This window comes from Nothobranchius furzeri, chromosome 19 (genome assembly GCF_043380555.1).
Source record: "Nothobranchius furzeri strain GRZ-AD chromosome 19, NfurGRZ-RIMD1, whole genome shotgun sequence".
Taxonomy (NCBI): Eukaryota; Metazoa; Chordata; class Actinopteri; order Cyprinodontiformes; family Nothobranchiidae; genus Nothobranchius; species Nothobranchius furzeri.
Window position 1 is genome coordinate 11,519,976 of NC_091759.1, and position 15,288 is coordinate 11,535,263.

The window sequence follows — 15,288 nt, forward strand, 5'->3', positions numbered from 1 at the left end:
ACTTTTGTTGCTAAGCAATGTTGCCAAAACTCTGCTTATTGGTTAGGAGCTGGCACTTTTGCCTGGCAACATTACCTGATTGTGTATTCTGGAGACACTGGCAAGAGCTTCCAGTTGCAAAAAAAAAAAAAAAAAAAAACTATTCTGCCAGGAAAAAAAGAAAGTCTCAGAATATGGCATCGATCTGCTTCTAAAGGCCCTGTGTTATTTCACTAGCTTGTCTCTAAATGCACCCACACAAAAAGAAAGCAGGTTTTATGTTTTAGAACAAGCAGAGGGATGACTCTGCAGGTATTCTGAACATTTTGACCTTTAATAAACTCTTAAATATACATTAAGAGTATCAGATGACTTCAGATCAGTAAAATTTGTTGTGAAATTTTTACACACCTAAGGAGTGAAAATGCAGAAAATGGTAAATGCAAATCTTTATTTAGAAAAAGAGTAAAATAAGAGTAATATTGTCTTGCATAATTTTTTTTAATGTTAGCCTTTTAGGGATTTACTCTGTTTTATTTCTGCAAACACACAAAGCCTCCAAGGATGTTCAAACCACTTATTACATCTAGGGGGGCAATTCTTTTTTTTTTCTTGGTGTCAGGTTGGTTTGGATGGGATTTTTGTTTCTTAATTAATTAAATAACCATCAGTCTTATATTTAATACGTTATCTTTGTCTGATTGCGAAGTTTCTTCGCAGATCTGAAAAATCTAAAGCAGAAATGAAATACCCTTGGATTGTATTTCTAACTAGTGTTGAATTAAAAAAATTGTCAAACTTAATATTTCTTGAAGTGACTTTGAAAATAAATTAAAAAAAATCACAAGTTCACTTTAATCAATTTTTCTAGTTTGAGATTTTGCACCTTTTCTTAAAACTTGACATAATCAATTAAAAACATTTTAATTATATTAAAACCTTAAGGAAGTAGTTTCCACATCTGCCTGCTGGTGTCGCTGTTTACCGCTTTTTTTCCTCATGTGAAGGGACGTTCCTACATTTATTGCATCTAATCCGCACCAACAAGCCCATCTATCAAAAATGCATGAAGCGGATAAAACGCGAACAGCCGCCTGCTGAACATGGGGACTTTAATTCATCTGCTTTAAATCCGAACCACTCAGATTTTTAAATAGTTTTTCTTTTTTTTGATGAGCTGCTGAACAGACCAGTCGATGCTGCTACAGCAGGCTGCTCATGAGGTCAGCCATGGGATCAAACAGGTGTTTAAAATAAATTAAGCGCGGACATTTTTTGCATGATTTTGCATATTGTATGTTCTGTATACAGAAAATGTCACGTTTTGCAAAAATTTCAATACGATTTAAAACGCGATGGGAAAGGGTTGCATATAGTTTGTTGTTGCTCAAATAAATAAATAAGTGGGTGATATACATCCGAAATTACATAAATGTGAATTGCAGAGCGCAGAGAAGAAAAACGAACGTACTATAGCAGATAAGTGATTTTTTGGTGTAAATAAAATGAACTAAAATGGTTTTATTGCAGTAGTGGTTGATGTATGGGACGCTACTGGGAGTGATTAATCACAGGCATCCATGCTGCAAGTCATGAAACAGCAGAAACGTGCAGATCGGTGCTGCCGGAGGGGGAGCAGAGGTGCTGTGCTCCCACATGCCTGCGCCTCTCTCCCCGAAACCCGAGCCGGGCGGCCAGCCCCCTCAACCAGGAACAAACTTTTCTGTACATTTTCACGTCACCTGGACGCCGAACATAAATTTGGCATCCTATGCAAATATATGCTGACGTAAAAGATCATGTGGTTTTTGTCGTCGATCCCCCCTATGAGCAACGAGGAGGCTTTTTCTTTTTTTCCTCCTGTCTACTGTTGTCTTTAGGTTAGCTATGCTACAATCTTTACTGTACCCAGCGCTAGCTATATGCGCTCCGCACCGCACCACTCTGGATATCTGGGAATAAAACCAACTTCCAGCCTGTCGCGCCTCGAAACTACACGCCGCTCACAGGTAGGATGCGTGGAAAACTTCTCATTATTTAACTCCTCGGGAGGAATTTTCACCAAAGTGACCGCAAAAGTGAAGTTATTAAAGCGGGTTGTTTTGCAGCCTGTCTGGGTCTCTCTGCCCTGGCTGCTGCTGCTAGCGACCGTCCCCCCTCCATCACAGCCTCCCAGAGTGGGAATCACCTTGCTATCACCCTAACCGGGAATAAAACTCGCATATTCCCAATTGTTTGGTAACTTTTGTAGCGTGTGAGAGCACGAGCCTCGGTTATATGTTTATTTTGGGATAGTTGTCAGACAAGTGAACACCGTCCGGCTCGCAATGATTTCGGGAAGCCAACTTCTGCCGTCACCCCCCTCGCCACCAACCGGTGAAAGTGCCCATAATAAATGTATTAGCCGGGGGAGCTAACCGCTAGCCAGTTAGCCCCCCGCTAATGACAGGCAGCCCGGCGGAGCTAAGTGCTTTAGCCCTAGCCTTTCCCCACGCAGAGGCTGCCCCTCTCTGGATGGTATCCTTTTCAAGCCGGGAAACGTTTTTATGTTTTTGGGCTCCTACTCCAACAAGTTTCTCAGCCGAGTGATGTAGAGGGGAAAAACGAATGTAAACACAGCTTTTAGGTGGCGACACGGTATCAGCGGAGCAGCAAGTGGCGGCTTTTCGGTTGCGGTTGTCGGTGCAAGTGTTGTTGTTGTTACCGCTGTAGGTCGGTTCAAACTGGGGTAGCTAGCAGACAGCCAGTCTGGCTGCCTGGGTCATCTGAGGTGAAGCCGCCGTCAGCGGGCTGCATGGAAACACTCTCTCCTCCTGTACGACTACTTTACTACTGTTGATAGTTCAACACTTTTATTTACTACAGACAAACTTTTTCCACTTTTCCACATTTTGAGGCGCATTGAAACAAACTGAACGTGGAGAGGTTTTTATTCACACGCGGACCTTTTTGATGTTGTAGATTTAGCGACGCTGCCGGATAATTTTTTATAAAACTGCTTTGTGTTCGTGATGAACACACACACGCGCGCGCGCGCGATAATAAGTCAGTAAAGTTAGTTTAATTATATGTTATTTTTTTCCTGATCGCCTTTGTGACACGAGCAGCTCCGGTTCAGAAGGCTGCTCTGCCCGCCTGAGCGAGCGCTGACTCGGTGCCAGTTAAAGGCAGACTGGTTCTTTACTGGTTTTCACTCTGATCCGAGCTGTCTGCGCTCACCAGTCAGCATTTCATCTATCACACAAGAAAAGGTCCTCTTAAACTGATGTTTTTGCACAATAACATGACAATAAGCAGTGGCGAACCTAAAAAAATGTATAGAGTGGCAGAAGAGGGGCAAAAAGGTCTTCAGGGTGGCACAAATCACGATTTTATCGTTCACTCAGAAACATGCTTTCATTGTCATTTCATCATTAATTACATAGTTGTACATGCATTTGTTTTGTTTATATTTTATGACCTTATTTTATCAGCTTATGTCATAATCACTGTGCTCAGACACACAACGTTCACAATGTCCGATCTGCCACTGCTGTAATTTATTGCTGCCAGCTGGGTTGGCAAATGGGGTGGCATGGTTTTCTGTTAGGGTGGCAATTGCCACCCTATGTCACCCCAGTTGATCCACCCCTGGTAATAAGCACATCTGTGTTCTGTTCATGAAAAAAAAAAACAAGTTTCTTGCATTTATCTTAGTTATAATTAAATGTATAACATCATAAAGCGATTTGAAATGTTTGAAAGCAGATCTGAGTGATGCACAAACTTCTAAGTTGATGTTTTCTTGACCTAAATAGTGCACAAGACCTGATTGTGGTAAGGATTTTGCCTATATCCAAACTTTCCCTTTTTTCTACTTCACCCCCCCTGTGCACAGTATGTTCTCTGACCTAATTTTCTACCAAAAATCTTGTTACATAAAATCATGAATAATTAGGTGCCGCGAAGCTCGCATGCGGGTTCAGACCATATGCAGCGATGTGGCAGCAAATGAAAGAGCCATTGTACCGCTGCAACCTCCAGTGACACAAATATTGAAACTAAAGTTTTGGCTTCCGCGTGAGCCGCTGGAGTTTTGATTCCAGTCTGAAGGGACGTACAGGAGGAGGATCTCTGTCAGGCTTAGATGAACAGGTGTGTAAACGGAAATTGGGCTGGTTTCACCCTCTACCACATTCCTGACAGTAGGACCGGAGTGTGTCTTGGCTCTTGGAAATCATTGGAGAGGCTCATTTTTGGCAGGAGCTCCTCCTCTTCCTCTTTTCTCTATACTGCCCGGCGACAGCGTTACCTCCAAAGAGGCGCTCCGCTGCGTGGCTCGTGTTCAAAGTGTGTCAGATTTTTTTTCCTCCTCTTTAATATTATCTTCCACTCGTCGGTTCTGGTTCATAATCACATTTCCTCCTCCATTGACCGACTTTTTTGTCTCATATTTTGCGTCTATTGTATTTGTGCCGTGTCGGGCTTTTTAATCCTATGTTATGGATGCAGGGATCAGTCGGTCATGCTGCCATTCTCAGAGTCAGAGCGCGCTCACTTGCTCTTTGGCTGCTATTTATTTGTCACAAACACCAAGACACACTCACTCACACACACCCTGCAGCCCTCGTGCCCTTTCCTGTCCTCACTACTATTCACACATCACACACTCGCTTTTTCCTGCTCTGACACGCTGCCGTTTCTTTTTTGCCAGTTCCTAGGAAGTGCAGCTGTGATTTGCTGCTGCCACCTGACCTGTCTATCCAAACATACAGCCTCTTATGCATATGCATGCTCCCTTACACGCTCTGGTTTGATTTCACCATTGATCCTGTTCATTTCGTTGGACTTTTATTGCAGAAAATTGCTGCTCTGCTCATACTTTGTCTTTATTTGTGGCAATAGAAAAAAAGACCCCATTCTGGGTTTGTGTCGCTCTCGGTGGCATTCAGTCATGACAGGACATAAGAGCCTCATACACACACACGTGTGCGCGCTATTCGACAGCTAATATCACACGCGCCCTTTGTTGCTCTGTCAAATAGCTATTTATTTCTCACGTGCACACACATGCAGAAAGTGTGCACAACAGCTGCAACGTGCACGCTCGCTCCTTTCTGCCCTCACACACTCAACTCAAACACAAGTATTTTCGGTGCTTTATGAAATACTGAGAGGCTGCATGTGTGGGTGTGTGTTTGGGAGAGTACGAGTGTGCCAGGTTGTGTGTGACTGTAGTGGCGATTTTGTGTGTGTGTGTGTGTGTGTGTGTGGTGAGTCACTGAAGAGCATGGCCAGGAATGTGTGTGTGTGTGTGTGAGGCGTCCTGCTTCGCTGCTGGAGCTCTTCACGAGGAAGCACGACACATGTGCTGGCGGTGTTGGATCTGCTCCGCTGCTGCTGCTGTTGGACCAAACCCACTTTCCACGTGGTTTGGGAGGTTTCTGGAGGTGAAATTCTTGTGAACACGAACAACAGGGAGCCCCGTTCTACCTGATTTAACCCTCTGGAGGCAGGTGTTGCAGATGTGCAACGTTAAAATCTACCTGCTTACTCCACATATGTATTTCATGAGCATTTTTTAACGCAGAAGTACCCCTGGAGGACTTAGTTGTTCGTCCTTTTATCAAAACTTATTTTGAGCCTGAGAGGGTTAATACCGAACAAGATATTGAGATGTTACTTTTCCCACATTTCAGCCAAAAAGTGTTTGTTTTTATTTCCTACAAGCTAAATATTCCTCTTCAGAATTTATCGATCCTCATTCTTTTATTTTAGACTTTCCTCTTATGCAGATCCTTTGATTGCACACCTTAAAAATAAATTTCCCTAAAGTTGAATATATATATATTTTTTAGTTTTACTTTCTGAAGACTTTGCACCACTATTTATTTCAGCAGTGAAAATGCTCTTGGCAGCATTCGGTAATTTTCCACCTTGGACCTGCTTCTCCGAGACATTACCAACTCCCTCTATTCTTGTGGTTCCTCATTTTCAACGTTAGGTTGAATTTTCATGCCCTTCCCTCCAGAAAGTGGTACTTTTATCCTTCTTAGGAGGAAAAGGCTGAATACAAACAAGCGTCCTGGCAGTTTTAAAACCCTAATTTTTAAATGTATCCTCCTCACCTTAAAACCACTAGTTTAAAATGTTTTGGCTTCAACCAAAAATGCTTTAGGAATTCACTCCTTAAGGCTTCTAAGAGTGTTTTCTAATATAAAAACTGTGTAAGTCGGGAGGTGGGCTCGCCACCCACAGATGCTACCCACGTTTCTCAACAGTTTTAGCAGCGTTGTGAAGCACATTATTCTGCTTTAAGGAGCTACTGCCACCAGGCAATATTGCACACATAAGGGGTTGACTGTAGTTTCCAACAGTCTTTAAGAATGTGAAAAATACCAAGATCTAAAGATTGCCACCATCAGCTTATTTCTAATAGCTTTTATGATAATAACAACAATAATAAATACATAAAAAATCAGGGATGTAAGAAAATATTGATACACTTGAACATTGCAATATTTTGTGACGTAAATCGTTATAAGCAATGTATTAAACATTTATTGTGTTTATTTTGTGTGGTGCAATTCAAACTCCGACTTCTAGGTGGCAGCAGTTTTTAGCCTCCTCATTCCGACCGGACAATGAGATCTCACGATAACACAATGTATCTTGGAGTCGTCTGGCCTAGTAAAGTTCCATTAGTTGTCACACACTGATGTGTGTGCGAAATTTGTTCTCCGCATTTGACCCATCCCCTGGGGGAGCGGTGAGCTGCAGACACAGCTGCACTCGGGAACCATTTGGTGGTTTAACCCCCCAATCCAACCCCTTAATGCTGAGGGACAAGCAGGGAGGCATTGGGTCCCATTTTGTCAAAGTCTTTGGTATGACCCGACCAGGAATCGAACCCTGATATCCCAGTCTCAGGGCGGACACTTTATCATCAGGCCACTGAGCTGATTAGTATTTAGTAGTGCACGGTATCGCCGGTATACGGTTAATATGGCATAAATTTAGCCGCCGGTAGAGATTTTTACTCTACCGCTTAACCGCGACAGTCAAACTGCATTAGCGGGACGATATAGGCCGATATAAAAATATTTAGGCTTATTTAGGATAAGACCTTTATCAAAAAAATTGTTTTGTAAGATTCAGCGCACCAGCCTATTTTTTACATAGTCAATAACCACACGAAAAAACACGGACAGATGTCACTTCCATCAAGTTGGAAAGAGCTGCTTTGATGTCCAAGCTGTGATTTATTTATTCATTTTGAATCAGGTCTCTGCTTTTTGCAGATGATGTGGTCCTGTTGGCTTCATCAGAACATGATCTTCAGCTTTTGCTGGAGCGGTTCGCAGCCGAGTGTGAAGCAGCTGGGATGAGAATCAGCTCCTCTAAATCTGAGACCATGGTCTTGATTTGGAAAAGGGTAGAATACCTTCTCCGGGTCAGGGAGGAGGTCCTGCCCCAAGTGGAGGAGTTTAAGTATCTCAGGGTCTTGTTCACGAGTGAGGGAAAACTGGAGCGTGAGATCGATAGTCGGATTGGTGCTGCATCTGCAGTGATGCGGGCGTTGTACCGGTCTGTCGTGGTGAAGAGAGAGCTGAGTCAGAAGGCGAAGCTCTCGATTTACCGGTCGATCTATGTTCCTACCCTCACTTATGGTCATGAGCTTTGGGTAGTGACCGAAAGAAAAATCGTTGATACGAGCGGCCGAAATGAGTTTTCTCCGAAGAGTGGCCGGGCTCTCCCTTAGAGGTAGGGTGAGAAACTTGGTCATTCGGGAGGGGCTCGGAGTAGACCCGCTGCTCCTCCACATTGAGAGGAGCCAGTTGAGGTGGTTCGGGCATCTGGTCAGGATGCCTCCTGGATGCCTTCCTGGTGAGGTTTTCCGGGCACGTCCAACCGGGAGGAGACCTAAAGGTAGACCCAGGACACGGTGGAGGGACTATGTCTCTCATCTGGCCAGGGAACGCCTTGGGATTCCCCCGGAGGAGCTGGCCCAAGTGGCTGGGGAGAGGGAAGTCTGGACCTCTCGCCTTAGGCTACTGCCCCCGCGACCTGACTCCGGATAAGCGGATGAAAATGGATGGATGAATTTTTAATGAGTGGCAATGCTTGGAAACAGAACCATATACTCAGCTTTAAGGAAGGAGATACGCTTTAGAACGACTGTTACTCCAAAATAACAGTCACACCAAAGAGAAACAAAGGACTGCCACTGTGCTCTGATTACATCACTCTTTACCTACACTGTAATCAGTAAAGGGGCATCGCTATTAGGGTTGTCACAGTGTGAAAATTTAACCTCACGGTTATTGTGACCAAAATTACCACGGTTTTCGGTATTATCGCGGTATTTTTTTTAAACGTGCTACATTTTCACACAATTAAATAAACCCTGTATGTCAGGAAATATTGTCCTCAGTTTGTGTCTAAATTTTGCCTAAAATGTGTTATTTTGTAATGATGTTGTTTATTTATTTACATTTTTCCCTTTAGTCTTTAAAATACCAATATTTGCCCATAACTTCTTATTTTATGTCTGTTTGATGTCATCATTTAAAAATATTAGACCAGATGATACTCAGTACTCAAGTAGCCTTCTAATCGGATACTTTTTTACCATTACTTGAGTAATAAACCCTATATCAGGAAAATGTTGTCCTCGGTTTGTGTCCTTCCAGTGAGCTTTGCAGATGTGGGAAAACGTCATCAGGCAGTAATCATTGTTAAATTCATAATTATTCTCGGAGAGAGACCAACTCTTATCGGCCCCTGGGAGCCCCGTAATGCATAGCGTCATTTCAACATGGGGGTGTCCGCGACACGGTTTATATGCAGGTAGCGGCGCTGCGGCTGCTTTATATAGCGACTCGTTGCATTCTCCCTCAACCCAAATCCTCGGATCACGCATTTTAGCTAAAACGCTAACGTTAGCTTGCCTAGCGTTGACTGTAGAGTTGTGGGTGATGGTCACGCAGATGTGTCATGAGATTTGAAGCGTTGCTGCCTTTCACAGACACTTTTTCTGCACGTGCTGCAAACAGGATAGCCGTCTTCTATCAACTGTCCCTCGGCATTCTTCACATATCCAAAAAATGCCCGTACTCCTGACTTTGTCTTCTTTGAGGGATAAAAATTGTCCTCCTGAGCGCTGCCGTCTCCTCCTTTGACCATTATTTCAGCTTTAGATTCAAGAAAGTTTTGGTTGTAAACAACAAAGCGAGCATGTGCCGCCGGCAACTTCAGCAGATGATACGGTGGCTGGTAAGGGTCACCGCGCCTACACCGCAGCCACGGTAATTCACCGAGATAATATAGTTTTTTTAAAAAACAAGGTGGTTATTATTATTGTCAACTTTTTTACCGGGGTTTACCGCCACACCGGTTACCGTGACAAACCTAATCGCTATACACAAAAATATTACAGGACGTCAGAATTGAAAAAAAGTGTTTAATGTGTCTGTGTGTTTTGCCCTCATTCTGCCATCAGATTCTCTTTTAAAACTCACAACAAAAATGTCACGTGAGTTAAGCCATTAAAATGAGGTTTGTGAAATCTTTTTATGGGATCATTTGATAGCAAACAAAAAACATCTAGCTGTTTCTTGCAGGTGAACATTGCACGACTATCTATGTCATATAAAATACATATCTATCACATTTCTAGCCTTTTTTCCCCCCAACTCCAATAACATATTACACAACTTATTTCATTAATCCCTTTCTAGGAAAACACCAGTTGCCAAGTTAGATCTCCCTTGACCCTTTTCCTGTTCTGTTGTTTTCTGAGTCGGTCATTTTCCCCTTTTCCTCCAATTAATTTTTTTCCCACAAAATCCTCTCGAAGAGCAACCCACTCACTTGTGGTCTTAGTCATTTCACCTCATGGAGGGGTCAGTTGGAACTAGATAATCTTATTCACTTCCCCTTCCAGCTGTTTTAATCCACAACAGTCCAGGACGATCCAAAAATTGGAGGTTGGTTGAAGGAACGTGGCTCCGTAGCGATGCCCCTTTACTGATTACAGTGTAGGTAAAGAGTGATGTAATCAGAGCACAGTGGCAGCCCTTTGTTTCTCTTTGGTGTGACTGTTATTTTGGATTAAGAGTCGTGCTAAAGCGTATCTCCTTCCTTAAAGCAGAGACAAAATAAAAATCATGTACAGTGAAGCGACAGGATTTTCCTGGCAGAAGATGGAAGTTTTTTCACGAGCCATTTTAGGTGTAAAAATGATGTTTTAGAAGGAACAAAAGTCATTTTTATATTTATAGTTTCCTCCTGATGACAGCTTATCAACCTGAGCAAACACAAAAATGGTCACATCTAGGGCTGCAGCTATCCATTATTCTGATCATCAGTTAACCTGCCACCATTATCAATTGAATGATCTGATAAGTCTTTTTTTTCCCCTTTGCTTTTTATGTGAGGTCAAAATGTAACAAAGCCATTCTAGTTGTAAAAAACAAGTCAATAACTAGAATATTTCTATGGTAAATGGTAAATGACCTGCATTTTTATAGCGCCTTCTTAGGATTCTACAACCCCCCAAGGCGCTTCACAACACAGTCATTCACCCATTCACACGCTGGTGGGGATGAGCTACATTGTAGCCACAGCTGCCCTGGGGCGCACTGACAGAGGTGTGGCTGCCGAACACAGGTGCCACCGGTCCCTCCGACCACCACCACAAGCAGGCAAGTAGGGTTAAGTGTCTTGCCCAAGGACACAACAGCAGAATTCTCTGGTCGGAGCCGGGATCGAACCTGCAACCTTCAGATTACTGGACAACCTGCTCTACCTCAGCAGAGTTTAATGCATTCAACTCCATTTAACATGCCGCCTGTTAAATCTGGTGCATATTGAGTTGAGCAGGATGCATTTGCCAAGACCAAGCTGTCCACTGAAGCTGATAACGGAAACACGCTAGCTTAGCACTCCGTTAGCAGTCTTTTCCGTCAGCCTAATGTAAGGAGCGCGTAACGTAACAAAAGCGTTTTGCCCACAAGCTCTCAGACTCGTTCCTTTCCACCAGGAGCGTTTCAGACGTGAAACGGCAGGTAGCCTCTTGTCCCGCAAGGTCACAAAATCACTGAAGAGTTGCAAGGCCACACATGATTTTGCCAGTTTACTTGATTACATGCAACAAGAGAGAGGTTGGATTTGCCTGGATCAAGCTGTCCACGTAAGCTGATGACTGAAACACGCCGGCTAAGTGCAAAGCTAGCAGTCTTGTCCATCAGCTTGCGTTTGAAATGTTTGCACAATTAGGAAATTTTTGGCCGTTTTATTTGACATATCTAAATGAACACACTTGTTGTCCACCTCACGAAACCAGAAGTTCACACTGGAAGGAGATTGTACAACCCAGAAGTGGTAAATAAAACGTAGCGTTGATTTAAAAACTAGTAATTAAACAGTTTTTATAATCAAATTATTAAATTATTAGTTTCAGCCCTAGTCATGTCCCAGTCTGATTTACAGAAATCGAGCTCTGATTGAATTTTAATATATTGTGTGAAATTTTCATGATTTGCTCAAAACGTGGAAAACTCCCAAGATTCAAAGTTCAGAACTGCTTTATGGCAGGCCGTGGACTCCTTCATGGAATTCACAGCCTTTAATTATTTGATGCATCCTTGTAGAATTTGGTACCCCAAGCTTTAAAATAGTTTCTCACTTTTGTCACTTTCTGTTTTGGTAGTTTTGTTCATTTTGATTACCTATTTAGTGTCTCAGAGAAAAGGTACATTTTTATTGTAGCTTTCTTTATTTCTCTGTTTAAGCACAAGCACTTTTAGTACATGGAAAAAAGCAGGGATGTGTATTGTTGAAATTCTGGCGATACGATACATATCACGATACAGGGGAGACTATACGATGTATCACGATATATTGCAATATTCAGTCAGACGTTACAAGCAATTTTTTTTTTGCTGAATTTAATTGTAAGAATGTTCAATAAACAATCCAAACTGATACGTAACATTTTAACATGAGGTATCTGACCCATGATGGAGGGATTAACATTTCAGTGGTGGAAACAAAACCCGTTGCACACTGCTGCCAACTAGCGGGTGGCGATTGAATTGCAAAAAACAAAAAGAAAATACACAAATGTTTGCATGTAAATTCTTTCAAAGATTAGATACACGGCTTTTGAATACCGATGTAATAATCGCAGGAAAAAAATATCACAATATACTGCCATATCGACATTTCCGATACACGGCTTTTGAATATCGGTATAATATTGCTGGAAAAAATATCACGATATATTGCCATATCGATATTTTCTTATATCCCTAGAAAAAAGGGTCAAATGTGGAAATGAAGTGTAAGATTTAGCCTGAACCTCAGGTCTGCATATTAGAAACTTTTTGGCTGATGATTCACGAGTCTCACACCAGTGCATCCTGAATGATTTGCCTCAAAGACAGTTACGTTATTGATTTATCACCAGGCTCGATTCAGCAGTTTGATACGTTTCTTTAATAATCCTCTGAAAGCCCATTTTCATTCACAAGACAGCTTTGAAGTGATCTCTGTAGCTTCACAGCCAGCAAGAGCAACTCAACGGTACTTTATTTGGATTTACTTTGAAGCTGAAATCAGATGCTTCAAACTCGTATACAACGGTGTAGTCCGACATTGAGTTAAATTACAAATCAAGTAATTTCATGTGATTGTGATCAGTGATTTAAAATAGGTTATTAGCAATCAATTAATTACCCACATCATCTCCCTTACTCCTCGTGTATCGGTAATACTTCTACTTAATGCAGAAATTTGATCTTAGTTATGTCAGCGTAGAAAAATCTGCCAAATATTAGTCCTTAATTAAAAGATGATATAAATATTGCAGAGGCTTTTTCCAGGTTGCCAAATATGCCTGTAATCAGGTTTAACATTAAAGTTAGACGACTCCAGTTTAAGTCCAAAAATGTCACTGCGAAAGGGTGAAACTGAGACCAGGTCATGTGATTTCTCTCTTTTATTGTTTGCATTCTTTACATCCAAGTGTTATGTTGAGTGAAAAGAATGCAGGGATAAAAGCAAACTAGAGTATAATGACAGAAAGAGAAATGCAAATGAGCTATTTTTCCAGTTGAGATTAGACAAACTCAGTGGTGGGTGTAGGCTTGTCAGCTGTCAGCTCTGAAAAGTAATTAATATTAATGCAACATACAAAGAATGAGGAAAATAGGGGGTATGGTGCTTTTTTTTTGTCTGGAGGATGAGGGGTATAGGAAGCTGGTCTTTGTCTGGCCCAGTGGGGACTCGTGTGACTTGGAAACAAACCGGTGATAAACGCGACGTCCTCCATCGTCGGTCCGGGCTGATCCCTGACAAATGTGTCGCCTTGTTCTGGAGCTGCCACTACAGTTCCCCCTCTGGGCCAATCAGTTTAACATCGATCTGTAGTTCAGAGCCGCCCACTGCTTCATCAGCAGCATCCGAAGCAGCACCCGAGGGGGTCACATGATGTGGGGGAAAAAACCCACATTTATTATCAATCAAAATGTACAATGCACATCTGGGAGTGGGTCACGTTGTGTGCCAGACGCAGGAAAAACTGCTCAAATACTTAACATATTTTGTGTTTGTTCACAGTTACATTGACATCCCACTGATTGTTCTCTTTTGTTTTTGTATGCTGCATCTTTGAGGGATGCAGACACCACCTTTTATACTTTATCTAGTTATAACTAACAAAGTAATCTTTAATAGAAATGTCTGATCTGCGGAAAAACAGTAAAATGAGTCAAAATCATTAGCAAGTCCTTAAATGTTGTGAGTGGCGAGAGGTCTGCAGTGGAGGTACATCATGTTCTTAAGGTCCTGGGAAATCTGAGTGTTTTGATACAAATTTGTTCAATTTTTTAAAATGTATGTACCATACCATACCATATTTATTTATAAAGCACCATTTCAAAATAGCATGGCAGCTAACCAAAGTGCTGTACATAAAAAGCCAAATGCTTGACCAAGAAACACAATAAGAACAGGCAAAATACATAAGAACAAAGCATAAATAATCGGAGATAAAAATTCCTACTAAAAACAATAAAATAGGAGAACAGTTAACAGCACTATAAAATAAAATAATGCGACGAATGATAAAAACATTTGAAATGGCACAAATAAAACAAAATAAAACACCAGATGGTGCGAGGTGCCAAAAGTGAGCAACTAAATCATAAAAACGGAATTAAAAACTCAAATCCGGTGCTAGATTGTCATGAAAAGTGTCACGGAGGGAAGGCTAAAGAAGTGTGTTTTCAGGGCCGACTTGAAACTGCTAACAGAGGGAGCCAGACGCACACGGAGGGGCAGAGAGTTCCAGAGTTTTGGGGTTGCATAAGAGAAGGCACGCTCCCCCCGTGATTTGTACCGAACCTTCGGAACAACAAGCAGCAGATGATCTGCTGACTGAAGGGCACGGGTGGGAACATATGGGGTCAGCAGGTCCGTCAGATAGGATGGGGATGGGCAGTACAAAGCCTTGTAAACATATAACAAGACCTTGAAGTTGATCCTAAATTTGACTGGGAGCCAGTGTAAATCTGCGAGGATGGGTGTGATGTGCATGCGTCTGTCGGTGTTGGTTAAAAATCTGGCCGCGACATTTTGCACCTTCTGCAGTTTGCTTAAGGCTGAAGCATTAATCCCAATTAGGACAGAGCTTGCGTAATCCATACGTGAAGTAATAAAAGCATGATTGACTGACTCAAGATCTGGGCGTTTGAGGATTGACTTAAGACGAGTGATGTGGCGGAGTTGGAAAAAGCAGGACTTGACAGTAGCGTTGACTTGTGAAGACATTGAAAGGTCAGAGTCCAGTTTCACACCTAGGCTAGTGGCACATGATTTGGGATTGAGTGAGAGAGTTGAGACATCTAAAGCACCATTCATGTTAGTGGGGCTAAAAAGTATGGCATCTGATTTGCTGTCATTTAACCGTAGGCACTTTTGAGAAAACCAGGATCTGACCTGGGAGAGGCATTCTGACATTATAGAAAATGAGTGCTGTTGGTTGATTTGAAGGTAGATCTGGCAATCATCTGCATTAAAGTGGTAGTTAACCCCGAGACTAGCTAAAATCTTACCAAGTGGTAGAATGTAAATTTAAAAGAGGAGAGGACCCAGGATGGAGCCCTGTGGTACTCCCCATGGAAGTGGGACATTGGGAGAAGAGCAGTCTCCAACATGAACACTAAAACACCGACCATTAAAGTACGATTTAAACCATTCGAGGGCAATACCGGTCACACCCACCCAAAATTCGAGTCTGTGAATTAGGATGGTGAGGTCTACAGT

The 15,288-nt window shown here is 42.2% G+C and overlaps 1 protein-coding gene across 3 annotated transcripts in view; it reads left to right on the top strand.

Moving 5' to 3' along the window:
* Positions 1-1,285: 1,285 nt before the first annotated feature.
* LOC107394422 (zinc fingers and homeoboxes protein 2) overlaps positions 1,286-15,288 on the top strand; it is a 186,885-nt gene continuing 172,882 nt past the window's right edge. For 2 of the 3 annotated variants that reach the window (XM_054744997.2, XM_015973352.3), the window contains exon 1: positions 1,297-1,988. The gene's annotated coding sequence lies outside the window, so the exon portion shown is untranslated. Of the gene's footprint in view, positions 1,989-15,288 lie in introns of all 3 variants that reach the window. The other variant, XM_015973353.3, reaches the window with a different exon arrangement.